Here is a 22,373-nt window from a genome sequence, read left to right as displayed (position 1 = left end):
TTTGCCATACTGCTATATTTGTAACAAACTTGAGGTTTGGTCTAACGTCATTCTGATTCTCAAGTACCCCAACGACAGTATTTTTGGTTGCCTACTATTGCAGGAAAGTTAGAATTGCAGGTGGCAATGCACTTTTGGAATCGTGTATATAAGAATAGTTCAGGTCTATGTATAAACTCGCTGTATCATATTTCACTACTAGTAAAATATATTCAGCCTTCAAATGAACAATTGAAATTAACAATATTTCCATAATTGAGCCGCTCTGAGAAACATAATGATATATCAGACTTCTAACTTTCAACTAAACTACGAAAGAAGTTTCAACATTCACATGCAATTCCATGCAATTCCATGCAATGACACATACCAAATCAGCTTCCCCTGTCATCTGCAGGTAAAACTTTGAAGTGAAACTATCTACATACTATTCGATGGTTCAATCCCAACTCATTCCACTTCATAACTCAATTTCACCGGAAATGGCTCTTAGCATTATGTTCACCAGAGCTTTTCAGTAATAAATCATAAGTTTTGTTTCTTATAAAGATATACAAAATGAGTCAGTATTATGGACAGGCTCTATCGAAATTATGAATAGGGTATATTCAAAATTGATGTTAAATCCCTAAATTTAAACTTATATACTATTCTGCGGAAAAATGTGTGGATAGACCAACGTACCCTAACCTAATTTACCCTAGATGCACATTTAAAATAGGTTTCAAGCCACTTAAATTTACACGACATTCCCAAACGAAAATCCAGGTGTGCTAATCTACCTCTGCAACATATTTAGGGTGAAATAACTTAAAACGCTTCCAAAATTTAAGATATGAGTACATCCTTAATTTATTAACTTTGAAATACTCAATAATACTCATGAAACCCGTCCTAAAGTTAGAACTTGGGTACATCCTAACTTGGTTAACTTTGCAGTACATATAGTACTCATGAAAGGCATTTTAAACTAAGAATAATACCTCCTATCTTACAAATTTCATTCTTAAACTTTGGTATGCGTGCCTTAACTAGGTGTAGGTGACGCAACCCTATTTGATAAACCTTCAGAGGTAACGTCAGGAAACTACCTGCAAAGATATATGTACCTTTCCAAATTCATGTCTCACAAATTTAGTCGCTAAATTTGGTAGGGATATAGTAACATTGGTGTGTATTAAGGACTTAAGCTAGATGAGATGAATTCGATGTACTTCTGAAGGTTGTTTTAAAACATTATATTGTGTAATAAAATCACATTTACCAGATTTGGATTCAAACTTTTGGGAGGAGTAACATGGGACATTGGACCTATACGTGCACAACGCCCAAAATATCACATAGCATACTGTTTACAAAAAAGGAAAATATTATTTGTGTATACTATGAGAGCATATTTATAACGTATAGTTTGTGGTTCCAAAATTTTGAGATGTGTCCTGACATACGTCTACATAGTATCTCCAAGAGCTTAAGTCATAAGAAGGTTTATGAGATTTTAACAAAACGATTGAAGTTGCATATCCCTAATATGGTTCCTAAATTTTGGAAGTAAGTGTGTTTGAGAAATACCTATCTTTCTAACACACCTGGGGACGAAACATATTTATAATATCCCCATTCGAAAATATTTTTGGTAATTTTTGCCTATCCAAAAGGGTGAAATGGATCTACCAAATTTAAAGAAGGTTATAACGTAGTCTTATACAACATCTGTCAATTTTTATTGTTTTAAAAATCTCAAGTTGAAGAAATCTCGAAATTTCAAATAGGTAGAATATGTTACCGCTGTTCCGTTAAACTAAGTTTACTAACCTACTTATCCATAGTACCATATGCTATGATAGAGTTACATTTTGGAAGATAAATTAAGACATAAACTGTTCAATTTATTATTTCTCCCCACCTTTTACGAAGGCTAGAAACGAGATGAATGTCCAAATTTTCAGAGATACGTAAAGAAGTTTTAATTTTTCGTCAATTCTTAAGTTTAAAGTGGCATACCAAAGTATGTCTGACAAAAATTAAAGGATAGGCCAACCTACCCTTGCCAAAATCAGGAAGGTAACACAACACTTCTATCCTTTGTATCCAGACACCTCGTCCAAGTCCATGGAGCAGATATACCAGATGACGCCATTGCAAATTGTAACACAAAAACAATCTGAATTCAATCAAAACCTGAAATGAAATCTTTCAGACCCACTGTTATTCTGGGTAGGTTAAAGGAGACGATTATGATGAGAATGAAAGAAACAGTGGAATAAACAAAGAGGAAGGAAACGGGGAAATCCTCACCTAGCAGTATTTGTCCATCGCCAATCCCACTTGACCAGAGGTGGGATCAAAGCAAGAACCTTACTCACCATAGGTAAACACTCTACCAATGTGCCACCGCGGTGCCGAACTCAATCAACAGTTGTAACATGTGTGCATTCTTTCTTATCACCCTAGAACGATAGTCACAGCGCATTATGACTTATCACAAGCGCCAGGAAAAAATGATGTTTCTACGAGATATCTTTCGTATTCTAGCTAAAAGAGAAAATGAAGAGATTGTGATAAAACAGAAACTTATTTATTCTAATCGTCTAACGGTTTTGATCTTACAAGTCTTCTGCGGCATCACATATTGTACGAAAGCAAATGCTAAATGACTATAGTTTCTATATGTATTTTCCTTTTGAGCTTTTAAGTTCTGTAATTAAACAGACTCATTTGCAATCATCGGGTTATCGGGCGGAACTTTGTGACAAATAAACATTTCATTACTTATTTTTGATAGTTCCATAGTTTTTTGTCTTGATTTAAGTTTTATGCACTTTATTGTAACTATTTTACATGCACAAGGAAGGATACATTTGTTTTGTGTGTAATTCAAACTTAAATATAGCATGATATAAATATATCATGATATAAATATACCATGATATATAACTAAGTTGCAATGACATATTTCTTCTTGCAGAAATACTTCTTCACTGAATGGCGTATTAAAATATAATGTAAAAGAAGGAAATTCAATTCACGTTTTATATGAACAACAATATCTATATCCAAAGGTACGACCAGTGCACATTATCTTTTCCTATTAAATAATAAGTTCTGATATTTTTTTTACATCTTTTGTTTCTATTTCTGTAAATGACATATCATGACCTAAATGCAAATCTGACACTTCCAAAGAGTGAGAGTAAATATGATGTATCTTGATATGTATGGATAGTACATGCAAGGCCGTAACTTTGGAGGGCAGGGGTAATTGCCTCCCAGGGAAGCTTCCCGCCGTTCAAGGTAGGCCCATTTTAAGACCAACTTTTCTTACTCCATATACGATACAAACATGAAATTATAAATGAAACATCAAACAGGTTCACTACATTACATAAAAAAACAGTACACAAATGGTCAATAAAACAAAAATGAGTCGTAGGCCACTTTTATTCGTATTTATTCGTATGGCTTTGAGATTTGTCAATATTGTCCCTTTAATTAATTTATCATGTATGGAACGGGCCCAGGGACGTAACTAACGGCCCCGCAGACCATGCCGCACGGGAGGTCTCACAGGCTCCATAGGGCCCATATAGAGTAAGAGAAAGATGGAAAGAAAGGGCCCAAGAATTATAAAAGCAACCTTTCTAGGGGGCCCAAATACACATATTAATGCATGCCCCCCAGAAAAAATCTAAGTTACGGTGTTGAGTAGATGTGATTCCATTTTTTATCTAAAGATATGGATCTAAATTTATTCACATGAGTATTTCATTCTAAGTATTTGATTCGCGTGAGAATCAATTTGGGATCTCTTCTTACAAAGGTGACACAGCTAACCGTTTAGTACTGGTGTAGCTTCGTTCTTCTTATGTTTGAAGATGTTTTCTCGGTGTCCGTAGAGGTTTTTGTGAGCTGAACGCAACGCGAAGTTTGTTTTTTTATTGTTTACTTTCACTTACTGATAATTTGCATTTTCGGGAATTTTCTTGCGGGCCCTGTAACGTCCTGCAGTTCTAGGCAGACGTTCCGCCTACGTGGAGGTGCCATATTTTTGGTTCTGCGTACATTGACGTAGCTTGTGCTTTGTGTTCTCGAGGTAGGTAGCAGCACGCTGGATTAAGGAGAGAAGAAGAAAATGGTGGTATAAGCACGTGTATGTAAAGTGCGTGGATCGTGAACCAGGTGTACGATTTTTATCTGTTTTTATATTGGTGTTTTAAATTCTTCTATTCTACTTAATGAGTAATTCTTTTGTGTGTGTGTTTAAGTCATCACATTACCTGGGCGGTAAGCACTTGTATATTGCTCAGTAGGTCATTGTAGGCATTACCCAGACAACACGTACGTGTACGACACATGTGCACTATCCATGCATAAGCCGTACATTTGCACATGTGCATTTGTGTGGATGATGAACACATACATAACTCGTGCATAAGCCGTACACGTGAATTGGCGTGGATGAAGCACACATACATAACCCGTGTCTGTGCACATGTGCATTTACGTGGGTTATGCACACGTACATAACCAGTGACTAAGTCGTGCATGTGAACATGTGCATTTGCATGGATAAAGTACACATTTACATAACCCGTGCCTAAGCCGTTACATACACATATGCATTTGCGTGGATGAAGCACAAGTACAGAACCCGTGCTTAAAGCCGCTATGTGCACATGTGCATTTGCATGGATGAAGTACACATTTATATAACCCGTGCTGTAGCCGTTATATACACATGTGCATTTGTGTGGATGCAGCGCATGTACGTAACCCATGCTTGAGCCGTTATGTGCACATGTGCATTTGCGTGGATGAAGCACATTTAAATTACCGCTGCTTAAGCCGTTGTGTGCACATGGGTATTTGCACGGCTACTGCACGTGTGTATGAGACGTCCATAATACCGTGCAAGTGTATACTTTTACTTTCATTCTTTTACTCTCATTCTCATCAACAGAAAGTAACCTCCATTTTTAGTAGGTGTCGTTTTTTCCTCCTGGCGGTATTATAGAGATTTTTCGACGAATAACAGCTGAATGATTGTAAAAACTCCATAACGTCCACTGAGCTAGGATACAAGATAAACAGGTGGCAGCATTGTACTGATGTAACTACAGTCAGGCAGTTCATAGGTTTACAAAATTATTATCGTGACCGATTACAGCAGAATATGTTGCGTTATTTGTTACTTGGCAAACATGTCAAAGATACTACCTAAAGCTTTGCTCGTTGCAAATAATAAACTCCAAAACTAAAATTCTCACTGACAATTATTAGTTACTTGTTATATACTTTGAAGGTGATATCTTTGCAGTTATACGTCAAAATGTCCAAACATTCCTAAGTGTGGATACTGTGCAGAACAGCACGAGACCAAAGACTGTCCGAATCATCAAAAGCCTGCTCACTGCTCTGTATGTCCCGGGTCACATCCTACATACAGCTACAAATGTAAAGCTAAGCCAGCTCCACCCGCAGATCATCCTGAACTCACAGTTCCACTACGTACAACTGATCCACCGGTTCATGCCCACCAATCAATCGCAGCAGGTCTTACAGTTGAAAACTTCCTCCGATATTTCACGCTTGTCCTTCAGAACATTTTTCCTTTTCAACGACAGTTCATCCTCGAACATGTTATCGCTGCCGCCACGAGCATTTTCAATATTAATCTGTATGCCACATATTCCGGGAACTATGTGCACTTTCACATATCTCCAAAAGAAACTGCTGTCTAAGCAAATAGCTTGCATCATCATCATGGGTTTGGCTTTCTTATTTATGAACATTCGATCATTACCACAACACAAAACTCTTTTCGAACACTTGCTTCTAGAAGACTGTATTGATATTTTTGCTTTGAATGAAACGGCTTTAAAACCATCAATGCCATTACGATTTCCACGGTATCAACTCATGCGCTATGATTTTCCAGTAGATAATGCTCGAGCGCAAGGTGGAGTTGCAATTGGCATCAATAACAAATTATCTTACCGACAGCATCAGATTCAGCTTCCTTATCGACTTCCTGAACATCTTATAGCCACTATCTATCTACCTAACATAGCACTTACGATAGCAACAATCTATGTACGTCCCGGACAGGTGATACCATTCGAGTATTTCAGCCGTTTGTTTCAATCATACAGGCATCTACTGATACTAGCAGACATCAATATCCATAGCCGCTCCGAGAGGGAAAAGAGACAGTTTGCTGACCATATAGCACTTCACTTACATGGTCACATATATCCCCTTCCGAAACACACAAGACCAAGTAGCCAAACTACACCGGATGTTGTTCTTTCTACCACTTCACTCATAGACAGGTGTCATATCGAAGTCTTGGATTGCATAGGTAGTGATCATTTACCGGTAAAAATAACAGTCAATGATGTACGTAAAAATATTTCTCATACAGCAGAACGCACTATATACTTATACGACAAAACGAATTGGCAGAAATATCGCTCATATATTGACGCTGCTTTAGAAACTGTACGACCACCGGATACCGAGGAAACTCTTAACTCAGCCATAACTACACTCACCAAGGCCATCACCACCAGCGCACGTAACAACATTCCTACTTATCACGGTAAAACTTATCAGCCAATTTTGCCTCCGCAATATTTGCATTTAGTCAGAAAATCTCGTCATTATTATAGACAATATGAGCGTACTCGTAATCCTGAATATCTAACACAGGCACGTAGATGGCAACGTACTGTGCATAACTATATTGTTGCCCATAAACGGTTGACGTGGCACAACACATGTAATCAACTAAACGATGAAACTCATCCCACACGCTACTGGAAAAAGTTCCATCAGTTGACAGGACAGCAAAAAACAACAAAATATCCACTGTTTCAAAACAACGATCGTTTACATTCAGATCGCGATAAAGCCAACGCTTTCGCCTCTCATTTACAAGCTGTGTTCACTCCGCCTGTTGAACCACATCAAGATAGTCCTAGATTTTCTGAAAAAAACATCACTCAACTATTACAACCGTCACCTACACATACCTTAGATGAAACTCAACCGTTAACAGTATCTATAACTTCTGATGAAATTCAGACGAGTATCAAAAGGAAACGTAATACAGCGCCTGGTTTTGACCAAATATCTTACCGACTTATCAAGGAATGTTCAGTACAGTTTTTTCTGCTTCTTGCAGTTATCTATAATTTTATTCTCCGTACAGGATATTATCCAGTTGAGTGGAAAGTCTCTAAAGTATGTATGTTCCTAAAACCGAACAAGCCTCCGAATTCTGTAAGTTCGTATAGACCGATACAACTAACTGCCACACTGGGGAAAATATTTGAAAAGATTCTAGTGAAACGTTTACATCCATATTTGCAAGACCATCAACTTCTTCCCACTTTCCAAACCGGATTTCGACCATCATATAGTATTAATGATCAGTTGCTTCGATTAACGACTACACTTGTAAACCAGTATAACAGATCACTACCATCTTGTCTAATTTTAATGGATTTGGAGAAAGCATTTGATCGAATTTGGCACTATGGTTTATTTTATAAATTGCTAAAATTTGGACTTCCTCTTACTTACGTTAGAGTAATTTTTTCATTCATACTCAATCGAATCGCATATGTCTGTATCAACGGTTCCATCTCCCATCCTATATTTCCATATACCGGGGTACCTCAAGGGTCCAGCCTGTCACCTCTTCTCTACATATTATATGCATCAGACGTACCAGTGCCTGCTCCTCCTACTTATTTATTCCAATATGCCGATGACACCGCTTTCTTAACTCTCGGAACAACTATACAACAAATTAATAGAACCTTACAACTCACAGTTAATAACTTTCTTGTGTGGTGTAGGAAATGGAAGCTCACCGTCAATGAAGAGAAAACTCAGACCCTAGTCATCATACCACCTAAATGCCGCAGTAAAGTTCACCGTAACCCCAATCGTCTTGATATCACTGTCGGAACACACAGATTAGAACCATCTAAATCAGTTACATATCTAGGAATAACGTACGATAATAAATTACAATGGACTGCTCATTTCCAGAAACTTGTGCTTAAAGCAAAAAATCGGTTGCAATTACTTCGCAGGCTAGTAGGACAGCATTGGGGACTAAACTCAAAATTGCTTATCAACACATATAAAGCGTTCATGCGCAGCATTCTTACATTTGGCCATATTGCTTGGTCTCCAGCTCAATCTAAGTTCTACAGTAGGCTCGAAATTATGGAGCGCCATGCAGTACGCTTAATATACCGCATCAAACTACCATATCCCAACCGAGAATTATACAATCGAATAGACTTTCCACCACTTGTAGAACATATCTCACTTTTACGTAAGCGATATATAGCCAAATGCCTAGAATCTCATAAAGATATTTTTCTGGACACAATCTTCATAGATTCTGAGCAGGATTCCTCTTTCAAATATTGTCATACACCGTTGAGTATATTGATCACACTTCACGTAAATAACCTTCCTATGGATCACTTTCATCGTAGATTCTTTCAACGTCAGATCATTCATCAAGCCGTCCCTCATCTTTTTCCATAGCTGCACTGTTCTCCCTCACCATTAATCTGGGCTCCCCATGTCTACATCAGTCTTGAGACGCCCCAAGACAGAAGAATAACATGCATTCGTTACTATTAACCATTTCACTGTGTTGTGGCGTATAAGGCACTTTCATCTCATCAATCATGATACAGTAATTACAATTTCAATTATGTTCACCTTGTAGTCTTATATATCATTTATCATTATATACTATCACCTCTTTCCAGTTATTTATTGTTAATTTTTTTCCTCATGATATGTATAGCTTTTCCACAGTTGAATATCATACAATGTTTATTATTTATGTTCATGCACATAGATCTATTTCAGCACCATTGAATGTACTCGTTCTATTTAGCACTAGTTATTTTCTTTATATCACATTGTCCAACTAACGTTGTTTATGTTTGCACTTGTTTTCAGTATATCACTTGCCGAGAGAGAGGGCATAACCCTCTAGAGGCAGTTCAATATGCAACTACTTGATGATCCATGCTAATAGAATGAATTATGTCCCATAAATCAATAAATACTTCAACAAAAATGTATATCCTATATTAAAACCTATTCCTTGTTTAAACTCAACTCCTCAAAAAAAAAAAAAAAAAAAAAAAATTGCAGTTATAAATGGTGTTACTGCGTAAGACACCAAATATATAAACTTCTTTTTTTCGTTGTATCTCGAATTTGCTTTTACATCACCTCTGTACTACGAGGAAATCACCTGTGCACTACATGTAAGTCATCTGGGTACTGCTTCAAATCACCTCTATCGTACATGTAGATCATCTGGGTGCCGCGTGTAAATCACCTGTGTGTTACGTGTAAATCATCTCTGTCCTACATGTAAATCATCTGGGTACTGCGTGTAAATCATTTATGTGCTACGTGTAAATCACCTCTGTCCTACGTGTAAATCACCTGGGTACTGCGTGTAAATCACCTGTGTGTTACGTGTAAATCACATTTGTCGTACATGTAAATCACCTGTGTGTTAACGTGTAAATCATCTCTGTCCTACATGTAAATCACCTGCGCGGTAGGTGTAAATCACTTGTGCAGGACGTGTACGTGTGCATTGCACATGTTCTGTGCACGTGAAGATGTTGAATAGAACCTGACATGTATATGTGCATCACATGTACAGGCGTGCATTTATACAGATGATGCATCCGTGCAATTGTACATGTACTATACGGATACTGTACGTGCATTGTGCTGTCTGGGTAACTTTTACAGTGGTTTATATTTCTTGATTAAAAAAATAACATACCCCTTGTACTTATTCTGTGCGGGTACTCTCTCCCTTACTTTTATTGCATTCTTGAAATTTGCCCTTGTACTTAAAGATGTTTTTCTAGGATTTTTTATGTGGTATGCGAAGAATAATAATGTGCCCTTTACGTTGTGTATGAGTAGTGATGTGAGGCGGAAAATTTTCCGCGGAAAATTTTCCGCTATATTTTTCCGGAAAATTTTCCGTTCTAAAAAAATATCAGTAATCAGATAACAATTCCTCAGCAATCATGAAATTGATTGAATTCATGTATACAAATGTTAAAAACTGAAAGATCGTTTAAAGAATCTGAAAATTTTCATGGCTCAGACAATTTTCAGTACTATGTAGGAACAAGTTAAACATTTGTTCATGAATCGAAATATTTCCTGCCTTATATGGAAAAATTGAAGAATTTTTTTATGAGTCGGAAAGTTTTCATCATTTCGAAGCAAGAAGTAAAACAACTGTTTTCTGAATCGGAAAGTTTTATTGCTCTGTAGAAACAAGTGAGAGGAATTTTCATAGATCGGAAAATTTTCATTACGATGTAGAAACAAGTGGAAAACACTTTTCATAGGCCTGACAAATTTGTATATTATATATAGTGATGTTAGGTGGAAAATTTTCCACTATATTTAACTGCACATAGAGCTACAAAATTGAATTTCAGTAGAGGAAAGTTAGTCAGCAACAAATTATAATTTTCCAATTAGCTTTCGGGAAACGGAAAATTTTGTATTTCAAGTTGGGAAATAAACTTTTACCACAGTTTTTCTATCTTTCTATAGAAGAAATTTTTCACCTCACATCAACGATGTAGGAATAAGTGGACTATTCTTTTACGAATCGGAAAATTTTCCGTTTCAAAATTTTCCGGAAAATTTTAATCACTGTACAGGACAGACAATTTTTCGATTCATGGAAAATTGTTCCACTTGTTCCTACATAGTACTGAAAATTATCTAAACCATGAAAATTTTCAGATTCTTTAAACGATCTTTCACTTTCTAACATTTCTATATATGAATTCAATCAATTTTATGAATACTGACGAATTGTTACTTAATCACTGATATTTGTTAAGAACGGAAAATTTTCCGGAAAAATATAGAAGAAAATTTTCCACCTCACATCTCAACTAGGAATAAGTGCAGTATGTTTTTATGAATCGGAAAATTTTCCGGAAAATTTTCATTGTACAGGACAGACAATTTTTCGATTTATAAAAAATTGTTCCACTAGTTCCTACATCGTACTGAAAATTGTCTGAGCCATGAACATTTTCAGATCCTTTAAACGATCTTTCACTCTTTAACGTTTCTATATATGAATTCAATCAATTTTACGAATACTGACGAATTGTTACTTGATCACTGATATTTGTTAAGAACGGAAAATTTTCCGGAAAAATATAGAAGAAAAATTTCCACCTCACATCTTAACTAGACAACGATGTAGGAATAAGTGGAGTATGTTTTTATGAATCGGAAAATTTTCCGGAAAATTTTCATTGTACAGGACAGACAATTTTTCGATTCATAAAAAATTGTTCCACTAGTTCCTACATCGTACTGAAAATTGTCTGAGCCATGAAAATTTTCAGATTCTTTCAACGATCTTTCACTTTTTAACGTTTCTATATGCGAATTCAATCAATTTTATGAATACTGACGAATTGTTACTTGATCACTGATATTTGTTAAGAACTGAAAATTTTCCGGAAAAATATGGAAGAAAATTTTCCACCTCACATCTCGACTAAACAACGATGTAGGAATAAGTGGAGTATGTTTTTATGAATCGGAAAATTTTCCGTTTCAAAATTTTCCGGAAAATTTCCATCACTGTGTATGAGTATATGTGGGGCATTTGAAACACATATCGCATGTCACGTGCATGTGGATGCTTCTTACTGTTGCACTACGTGTAAAAATGATTTTATTTGATGTAGAAGTGGTAATGGAACACATAAGAAACACAGATCACGGTGTATTCACACTTCATGTTGGAGTGTGAATACAACATGATCTGGGTTTTTTGCGTGTTCTATTACCACTTCTAAATGTAATAAAATCATTTTTATACGTAGTGCAACAGTAGGAAGTATTCACGCGCATAGAAGATGAGGAGGAACTGTTATATACTATTAACCACAAAACCTTAACGTGTGTCCAGTAGATACACATTAAGTGTTTTCGAAAATTTTCTTCATTTCGATTCATCCACCAATCGATAGTTTAATATTTCATCCACCAATCCCTCAATTCATGCATTTATTTAATCAATCAATCACAACATTTATTCTGTTTTACGCGTTACTGATTTAGAATTACAAACATGCTTCCATTTCTCATTGATTCCATCATTCATTTTTTCTTTCTTCTGTTATACACGGTGGAAAATTTATGTGGAACATCCGTGATAACGGAGAAACCAGAAGAGGGAGAAAAACGAAACTTTGCTCGAAGCATTTATAAGGAGGGGGATATTGTTTTACGTATTAAATAATACCACCCAGTGAACAGTGTTGCCATCCCAGTACAAAGTTATATATTTTCAAATAGCACTATGTCAGATTATTACATATTTCAAATCAACATGTTAAACGAAAGCTTAAAATACTACATTTACTACTCAATGTTACAAAGTAAGGATGTTATAATATCACAAACATCCAAAGTTTAGAAACCTCTATCACACATACAGCACAATGAAGATGGACAAGATAATGCACATCGGAAGTACCTTAGCACTGGATACTACCTTGGTATGGTCATGGTATGACTTGTTTTGAATGAATAGCAACGAAGTTACAAGGGCTCTAAAATTTGATTTTTATTGAAAGACTTTATTTCAAAAACATGTTTAGATAAATATCATATATTGTTACTTATGTGGTTTGCAATGGATGTGTAAATTATTTTACCGTTTACAGCATTTTGACATCTCAAACCGTTCCGGATATATGAAAAATATTGCTGAAGTTGGCAACACTGCTTAAATCATGTAATTGCGAGGACTTGTTATAATTACACCTACTAAAAGTTATTCTTGCAATGTTAGAAAAGAGAAGGGGAAGAATAATCAGTTGAAATATTGTCCAGAAATACGCCATAAATAGTATAACTTATTTCCTTCTCAACAATTCTATTTAGCTACTGGTATATGGTTTGAAATATACTATGGAGTAGTGAAGTGGTATTTGACGCGTTTAGTGCGCAAGGCGAACATGTCCATTTTTGGCTATTTTTACATATTTCATCTTTAAGACTAACTAAGTAACTAAATCTATGGCCTATGGAACCCGTAGGTTCAGTCCAGTGTTCACAAAAACTTTACACTGACTTCTTGCTTTAGCCAACTGGATCCAGTTTCTACTTTGTACTCCTATTTCTGCAAGATCCATTTTAATATTGTCTTCCCATCTAGGTCTTCCTAATGGTCGTTTTCCTAATGGTCTGGCTACGTGACCTGCCCACCTAGATTTGATGACTAACAATGTTTGGAAAACCGTATGAATTATGTAGTTCCTAGTTATGAGGTTTTCACCATTCCCTATTCCCGTTCCTCTTCTGCCCGAATATTCGTCTCAGGATATTGTTCTCAAATTCTTTTAGTCCATGTTTTTCCCTCAGAGTAAGAGACCATATTTCGCAACCATACAGAACAACAGGTATGATTATCGTTAAGGTTCAAATTCCTCTTCAGAATTCGCGACAATAAGATAGCCCTATTTATATTTCATTTTTAAGATATCTACCCGTGCTCTGAATTTCCCATTTGTTGAAGCTCATAAACGTTATAATATTCTTATGCCATCAAACCTATTAGTTGAAAAATTGAATGATAAGAAGGAAAAGATTTTCTATACGCAACAAAACAACGTTACAACAAATTGTATGGAATTGTTCTTTCATTATGATGTAATTGTTTTAACTGAAATAATGAAAAAATGATAGTACTGTAATCTTAATATATCTGCTCCTACTCCGTAATATTTACTGAACAGAATAGTCCAGGCTAGCTAGCAGCTGAACCCGGACATAATTGTTAAATTCCTGAAACTTCGCCCACAGAGTCCTTGATGTAAATGTAATAACATATTAAAAGTCCCCACCCCTCCCATGCATGCGTCATCCAATATGGCGGCTAATCCAATATGGCCGCCAAGGAGTATGTTAGATACATAGGGTTTGAAATAAAGACACCCTGCTCCTAAACTACATAACATATTAACATCCGGTAAACACCATATTAAACAGCATACATGTAGCTATTATAAACTACATTTTCATATTCATATGATAATTATTTTCTATGTAAGAAAACTTTCAAGCTAAAATTACCTGATATATTTTGCTATTCAACACAGTTTGTGCTTTCATACAGACACAACTAAAGTGATTTATGACTTTTCTTTAATATTGTTGAGTAGAGCACTTAGTTTGCAAAGATTATAATTTTGTTTCATGCTGATAGGCCCATTAGTAGCTCAATTAGAACGTTTTTCATAACAAGTTACAAATAAGCAATTCACATTCAAAAAACGTTAGCGGTCGTCGAGATGCCCAGTCTAGCTTTCAATTTACTTTGCACATAACTGTTGAAGTCACGAAATCTTGCACGCTGAGTCTTTACTATAAATTTAATAACGTAATAAAAAGTCCTCATCTCTGCGGTGATCACTATGCTATTAACAATAACAAATATTGTCTGTGATTTCTGAACACTAATGATTAGTCAGCTTAAATCGTTTAACGTTTGGTTCTTTCTGAGAACGCACATTTGTTTCATCATTAAGCTCATCATCTGAATTGTCTGTATCAGAATCAATGAATTTCCACATTGCAGGCCATGGCAGGAGGTACAAATACTTGTGCATCGAAAACCAACACTCCTACATTTGCAGCGCGTACATTCAGCAGTTTTGCATGCACATGAAATTAATTTCAGGAGGAAGTCTGGAGCTGGAGGTTGAAGACACGGAATACGAAGAAGCTGTCCATTCAAAGTCTTCCATCCCCATTCATTCTGATTCAGATTGTATCCTAACCAGGACTGCACCTGGTGATACACACGCATGAAGTGTAATCTACTTGCATCTGATGTTGGAGGAAGTGTGGAAAGGTTAAATTCTGATGTCAAACGTTGATTTGCAACACATTTCACGTACATCAAATAACGAAGAGAGTTCAATGTTCCGTCAGAAGAACCACCATATAGATGCAATAGAAATTTCTTCCCTGCAGCTGCTACTTCCTCGTGTGTTTTATCTGGCTGTGTGAATACTGAAACAAGTTGTCGAAGAGATTCACTTCTCTCTAACAACAAAAGGAAGGACTTTTTTCCTTTTTAGAATGGTGCTGATGTGGTGTAACAGCCTGAAGCAGCATGTAGGAATAAGAGACTGTTCTGCATATCACACAATTGATTCTGAATTTTGTTTATGTTGTATACTTTCTCAGACCGCACAGTACTGCCTGGTTTTACAAACATTATATTTGAGTTTGCTGGTGCCTTGGAAAGTAACAACATTAACATGTCTGTATCTTCTGCAACTACTCCTATACAGTCATTTGTTGTAGAGAGACCTATAGCAGTGTCAATAATTAGACGATAAGCATCTGAATCTGCTTATTTCACATGAATGCCACTTGATACTAGGATATCTGTGTACCGGAAATGAATCTCGTTTTATTGTGTTCATTGGCAAGGAACTGCGATTGGTTTGTGGTTACCATCATATTACTATGAAACACGATATCAGCAGACTTCTTACCCAACTGTCGTCTTCTTCGCTCTTTCCCTTTTGTTGCCAGGCTGTCTAAATAACCATCAAAAATTACTATTATATTGTCTCCATATTTATTTTGCAAATACTGAACATAAAGATTGTACAAATCAATGTAACAACATCCTGATGGCCAGACAACTTTATGAAGTAAATAACCACCATCAGAGACTTAAGCAGAGCAAGGCACTGAAGTCTCACAAGGCACCTTGTTTTCAAGAACTGGTATGATGCTAGCCTTGTTGGCTTTCCTCATACAGCCATTAACAAACAGAGATGAAGGAGTTTGTGAATGCTCATGTGAAAAACATTGACGAAATTCCTCTTCACTCCTTACAACACACAACATTCGGTGGAAGAGCTGCAAGTGATTAATTGGAGATTCTTCTCCTCGGATATTGACAACCTGGTTTGTAACTGATGATAATGGTCTCACTTTATCTCGTCTTTGCAGCTGGACGGTAAAAATATTTTTCCCTGTCATAGCTACATAGCCTTTGTACCACATTCAATACCAGAATCACAGTTAATTTCAATCCCTCCTACAACTCCAGTAATAATAGATAAAAGTTTATTTCCTGTGGTCTGAAAAGGATAATGTTCCAATAGCCAATTCTGAAACATCTTAAGGAGCCTTTTCGTCATGTCCTATGCGAGAATCTCTTAATTCTACATGTTGATCTGATGTGGTGTTGGGCACACTACTGAAATCTTCAAGGGCAGCAGAAACTTGAGAACACGTTGGTGCTGACAAAGTCCATTTAGCAAGTGTGCTATCTTTAAAACCACGGCCGTGCGTCAGACCTCCAGAAGTCTTCATGGATTTCATCAGAACTTGCTCTATAATCATGTCAGTCCACACACCTGCCCATGGCTTCTGTGATTGGCGCACTGTAAAGGAACCATTGAGTAGCCTGAGAATTCCTCTGGCGGTAGATTTTCTCTGAGTTGAAGCATTTCTTGCAAATACAGTTGGACACATTTGGCATAGTGTATGTGGCCTGCAGCATGGAAATGTGGTAACATTTTCTGTACACAATACAAATGCAAATCCCAGTCTCCAGTTCGTTCTGCCCTGACATACAAGCGCATGAGATCCACCTGATGTATGTACTGAAGACAGAGCTTGCTAGTACGACTATTGGCAGCCAGTAAGTGCAACTTGTCCTCTAATTGTGACATTACCTGCTTCAATATGTCTGATGATATGGCTGAAGATGGTAGTTGTTTTCCTTGGAATACTTCCACACCAAGATTTTGTAGTGCAGATGTCAAACCTTCATCAATCTCGAAATGGTGAGCTGCTACTTTCACAATTGCTGTTTGAGTTAACATATGTGCACGAAGAGCTCTGGCATACGACTGACCCGACAACATTTTGATAATAGATGATTGTGCATACACTACGCTCCACAATTCCTCAATTCCACTGCCAGACATTATGTATCCTACTGCTCCCAAATATGACATGAAAAGATGAAATCCTCCTAAGCGAATTACAATATTATGTAATTTATCATTTTTCTTAGAAACTTCAAGAATTTCCCGAGATTTAATATATAACGGTTGGTCGAACGTTACAAAACACTTGCGTCCTTGCTTTTCACATATATGAGATGCAAAGCTCAATGCACTATACAATGAACTGGGATTGGAGGGAGGCAGGTTAATAAATGGCAAGATGAAAATGCTGGAAGGGGAATATTCCTTGTTGCTTAGTTCTATACACTGCATGTATCCACTCCATCCAGGAAGCTTTTGTGGTCCTGTTGAAAAACTCCAAATCCACAAGCAGTCAAGAGCCATTCCAATAGATACAGTAGGCGGTTCAAGTATCTCCAAAGTAGATATATCTTCAATTTTGGTGACTGGTTTCTGCGAGACACTTTTGTACTTCAAGATGGGAATAGCACCAAATTGACCAATGCTGGTTCCAGGTGTTACCTTTCTTGGGCGCTCAACAATATTAGAAAACTTGAAAGCACCAGCTGGCGTCACACATTGCACACCACCAAGGCTGTGAAATGTTCCATGACCATCCATGGTTCTCACGTTGAAATCCGCATTATCGAACACAAACTGCATAAATGCTTTTGATTCCACAGTGATTTCTGCAGGAAGTGAAAGAGCAGATGTTTCATAACGTTGAATTTCACTGTAATCTTCACTGAAACCAATGCTATGAAGAAGATCTACCAGCTGTCGGGATGCGTACCGACGATGAACATGAATTTCTACAGCCAGAAGTAATGGTGATATAAATGAACGAGGCCTGGTTGCTTTTACTATGCAGTTCGCTATAGATACGCATTCTCTTTCCCATGTATCTTTTTCTTTCTTCATCTTCATTATTATTTCCTGAAGGAATATTTCAAGAGAGTCTGGAATGTAAGAAACTCCTCCTTTTTTCATGCCTTTAATAGTTGGATATGTATCCACTGTGTATGTGCACTCTTGTATGTCCTGTCGAATTAGATTTGCTGCAGTTCTAATAATGCGCTCCTTCTCCTTCTCTGGATCTTTGTTGCGTTCACAGTACCAAGCCTCATTTAAGATATTTGATGCTACATCTTTTAGAGTAACAATACTTCTTCTACCTGGAATATCTGTGATTATTACACGATCCTGAAAGTAATCCTTCAATTTTCGTTTCAACCGTTTGTCACTGTAAGTCACACCTTCTTGTCCAAATTCATTTAATTTTTCTACCAACTCCTCCATAGAATACTGACATTCATCTTCACTTTCCATAAAACAGCACAATTTTACAAAATTTTGATGCTTCTCTGTGAGTAATGGTCTCCCAGGATTATGCAAGGAATCACTTGTTTCTCGAAACGGTGGTGAAGCACTGATCTAGGATTGCACAATGACTTATAGCATTGCTGGTGGTATCTTCCTTCTGCTGCAACGAGATAAATAGCACTATTGACACGTGTCTGCACAGCAACTCCCCATTTGTCTGCACGAGCCGTACCATACTTATTAATATTGTCTTTCACTTTCAAGAGGGTTACTTTACTGATGCACTTTCTCTCTTGCTTAGCTTTCTTGCTTTCTTTCTCTATATCTGCTTCTTCGCCACAGACGAGACAATGAATTTTGAAGTCAAACTGAGAGGATGTGGAACGAGTGGACAGTCCAGGAAAAACAGTGTCTGGATTATCACAATCACTATTTATCAAGTCAAATTTGATTGATGTTTGCCGAGTATATCGTTTTCGACACTCACTGTGCACTACTATAGATGTATATTTGGATAATTTTTCACGCAAGCCATCATTCCTCTGCTCACTTGATGCAATTAGAGTTGCCAGACCTCTCTTTACTACAACAGTAAGCGACTCTGTAAGGGCTCTCCCACACAAAATACATGTACTTCCTGTACATGCTGACATCCTCAATCTAACTTCCTACTTGCAAATAGTTTTCATGTAAACCTGATGTCCATTAATACCTGCAAAAGATAAAATTAAAATAAATGTAGCCTGCTACTAAATATATATGTACAATAATAAAAATATATTATATGAAATATACAATAAAAATATGCAGTACATAATATAAAATGCAAAATGTGCAAAAACACACACACACACAACTACACAATTTCTTCAGTTTAGATAGAAATGAACCCAGTTACAATATTGCAGCTTGGGAAAATGATAAAAAAGATCGGATAACAGTTTTACTGGCTGCCATATTATATAAAGTAAACATCGCAGAGATGATGACTTTTTATTTCGTTATTAAATTTTTAGTAAAGACTCGGTGTGCAAGATTTCGTGACTTCAACAGTTATGTGCAAAGTAAACTGAAAGCTAGACTGGGCATCTCGACGACCGCTAACGTTTTTTGAATGTGAATTGCTTATTTGTAACATGTTATGAAAAACGTTCTAATTGAGCTACTAATGGGCCTATCAGCATGAAACAAAATTATAATCTTTGCAAACCAAGTGCTCTACTCAACAATACTAAAGAAAAGTCATAAATCACTTTAGTTGTGTCTGTATGAAAGCACAAACTGTGTTGAATAGCAAAATATATCAGGTAATTTTAGCTTGAAAGTTTTCTTACATAGAAAATAATTATCATATGAATATGAAAATGTAGTTTATAATAGCTACATGTATGCTGTTTAATATGGTATTTACCGGACGTTAATATGTTATGTAATTTAGGAGCAGGGTGTCTTTGTTTCAAACCCTATGTACCTAACATACTCCTTGGCGGCCATATTGGATTAGCCGCCATATTGGATGAAGCATGCATGGGAGGGGCAGGGACTTTTAATATGTTATTACATTCACATCAAGGACTCTGTGGGCGACGTTTGAGGAATTCAACAATTATGTCCGGGTTTGACCTATATAAAATTATGCCAGCTAGACTGGAGTAGAAATATTTCTCAGCACTAGCATTGAGTGCAAAAGACCCATTTCAAATTCCAATGGGACCTTATGTGATTGGTGTTCTCCGTTAATCCGTATGCTTTGTGCAAACTTACTGATAAAAATCAACAATAGTCTCCAATTGAACCAATTTTATGTTCCATGTGAAATAAAATCCAAGATTACTTAATTTAAAGCTTTTATTCAACCCTTCGTTGGATGTCATGCTTTCACATTTTCTCATTTACGGATCCAATGTCAACTGTAATCTCTATATAAAAGAATAAATCTTAACTGACTAACCGATCAACGCCCAGGCCAAACCGCTTAAGGAAGTAACTTGAAATTTGGACACAGTAAAAGATTTGTGATTTAAGGTTCCACAAGGGAAGATTTTCGGAAATTCGACAGGGAAAAAGAAGTAAAGATGGGTGGCAATTATTATCGTTAAATGTCCATACCTCGGGATCTCTGAAGGTTAGAGGCATGACATTTTGTTTATGGACTTCTCACTTCAAGCACTGTTCCAGCTTTTTTATTTGATCTAATTCAGTACTCTTGTATCTAGTGGTATATGAAGAATATGCATGCGTATTGAACATTTTACATGCAAATTCAATCTACATACCCTATCTCTAAACTACATCAACCAATAAATTGGCGTACCGGATGTAACATGAACAAGATACGAAATCGGGTATTTTCTCATCATCAATTCTGTTTCGCTCCTATCAATCCAGATGTAAAATCCGGATCTTTTATCAGGCACAGTACAAAAAAGATCTCATGACACCTTGAATTTTCCTGCGCTCATTACAATACAGGATGTATTATCTAGTGAACTACGAACCACAACTAACTCGGTTTGATTTTGAGTTTAGCGTTCCTGTCAGTACCGAAGCTACATGGAACGTGGACCTACAGCCTAATATGGGAGCCGAATTACATGAGCTCCCGCTGGGAGTTAGCCCAGGCCGATAACTAATGATGACACTTGTAATAGGACACTGCTAACATCAAAACTATAAACCTATTATAAGTGTTCAGTCTAGTGCAATTGCAAACTTGAATTCTTAAGATAAATACATTAAATTCGAATATTATGCTATATCAAAAACGAGCTCATCTGTATAGTACGACTTTATTTTATTTGTACATTTACAGTATTCATTTCAAGTGGATAAGTATAAAGGTTAGCCCAATCACTTTCCCCAAATGATATTTCCTACTGGCAAGCTTCACTAAATAAAACCTATTGAGGCCAGACATCATCGCCTACTAGTTGTAGAGGTGGAGTGATCTTGACCTACTTTCGAATCGGACACTCTTTTCTCATTCGCTCCTATTTTATGATTGACGATGAACTTTCGTATTGTGAAGATTGTATTCCCACTGAATATTCGGCACATTTTTGTTGAATTTCTATAATATTCAGACCTCTGATAGCATGTAGAACAACTTAAAACTCTTAGTAAGGTTTTAGGAGATAATGTGAGCTCTAGCGTCCGTATTCTCACTGTTATTCATTATATTGCTATAGTAAATGTATTCTGAAATTTACTTATCATCTGTATTCTGTAAATATGATACTATTTGATAGAAGATGATAATTGTGGTGATTGTACTTATCTCACAAACGGTTTAAAGTAATCCACATGTCGTGTGAATAAGTAGCACAATGTGTTCTTTGGATAGTTTTGAAAATGAAATGAAATATTTAACTTTTACGTCCCACGGCTATACCGCTTAGGCTAAAGGAGACGGTGATGATGAGAGATGAGTGAAATAGTGGAATAAAGAAAGTGGGAGGAAACGGGAGAACTTCGAGAAAACCCACGGACACGGTGCTTTTTCCACTACAAAGTCCACACGGCGCGAGCTGGGATCGAACATGGATAGTTTCGAATTAATATAGAGATCAATATAGACGAACGTGGTGAATAAAATAAATTATAATTATACGTGATTTTACGTAAGCTTGAGAGGTATTGATCATGAATAATTAACAGCGATAATAATAATTAGATTACCAAAATAAAGGAGGTTGTGTATTTAAACTAATGCAGTATAATAACTGAACGTAATGGATCCATTGCGTTACGCTTAAAGTAGGGTTAGTTTTAGTAGCCCCATATTGAATATTAAGACAATAGATGTTTCCTGGATTGGGTATTAATTGATCAGAATGTTTTACCTTCAATCTCAAGAAAGTAACGCATGGAAAGATTTAAGAAGTTGACACATACCATACATTTAAAATACTTACATTTCTACTATCCCTCCAATGGAACAGTTCTGAAACGTTAGTAAGCAGGATGATAAATTTGCATATCTTC

This window comes from Thermobia domestica, chromosome 11 (assembly GCF_964235325.1).
Source record: "Thermobia domestica chromosome 11, izTheDome1.hap1.1, whole genome shotgun sequence".
In the NCBI taxonomy this organism is placed as follows: Eukaryota; Metazoa; Arthropoda; class Insecta; order Zygentoma; family Lepismatidae; genus Thermobia; species Thermobia domestica.
Note: the sequence above shows the minus strand (reverse complement) of the source record.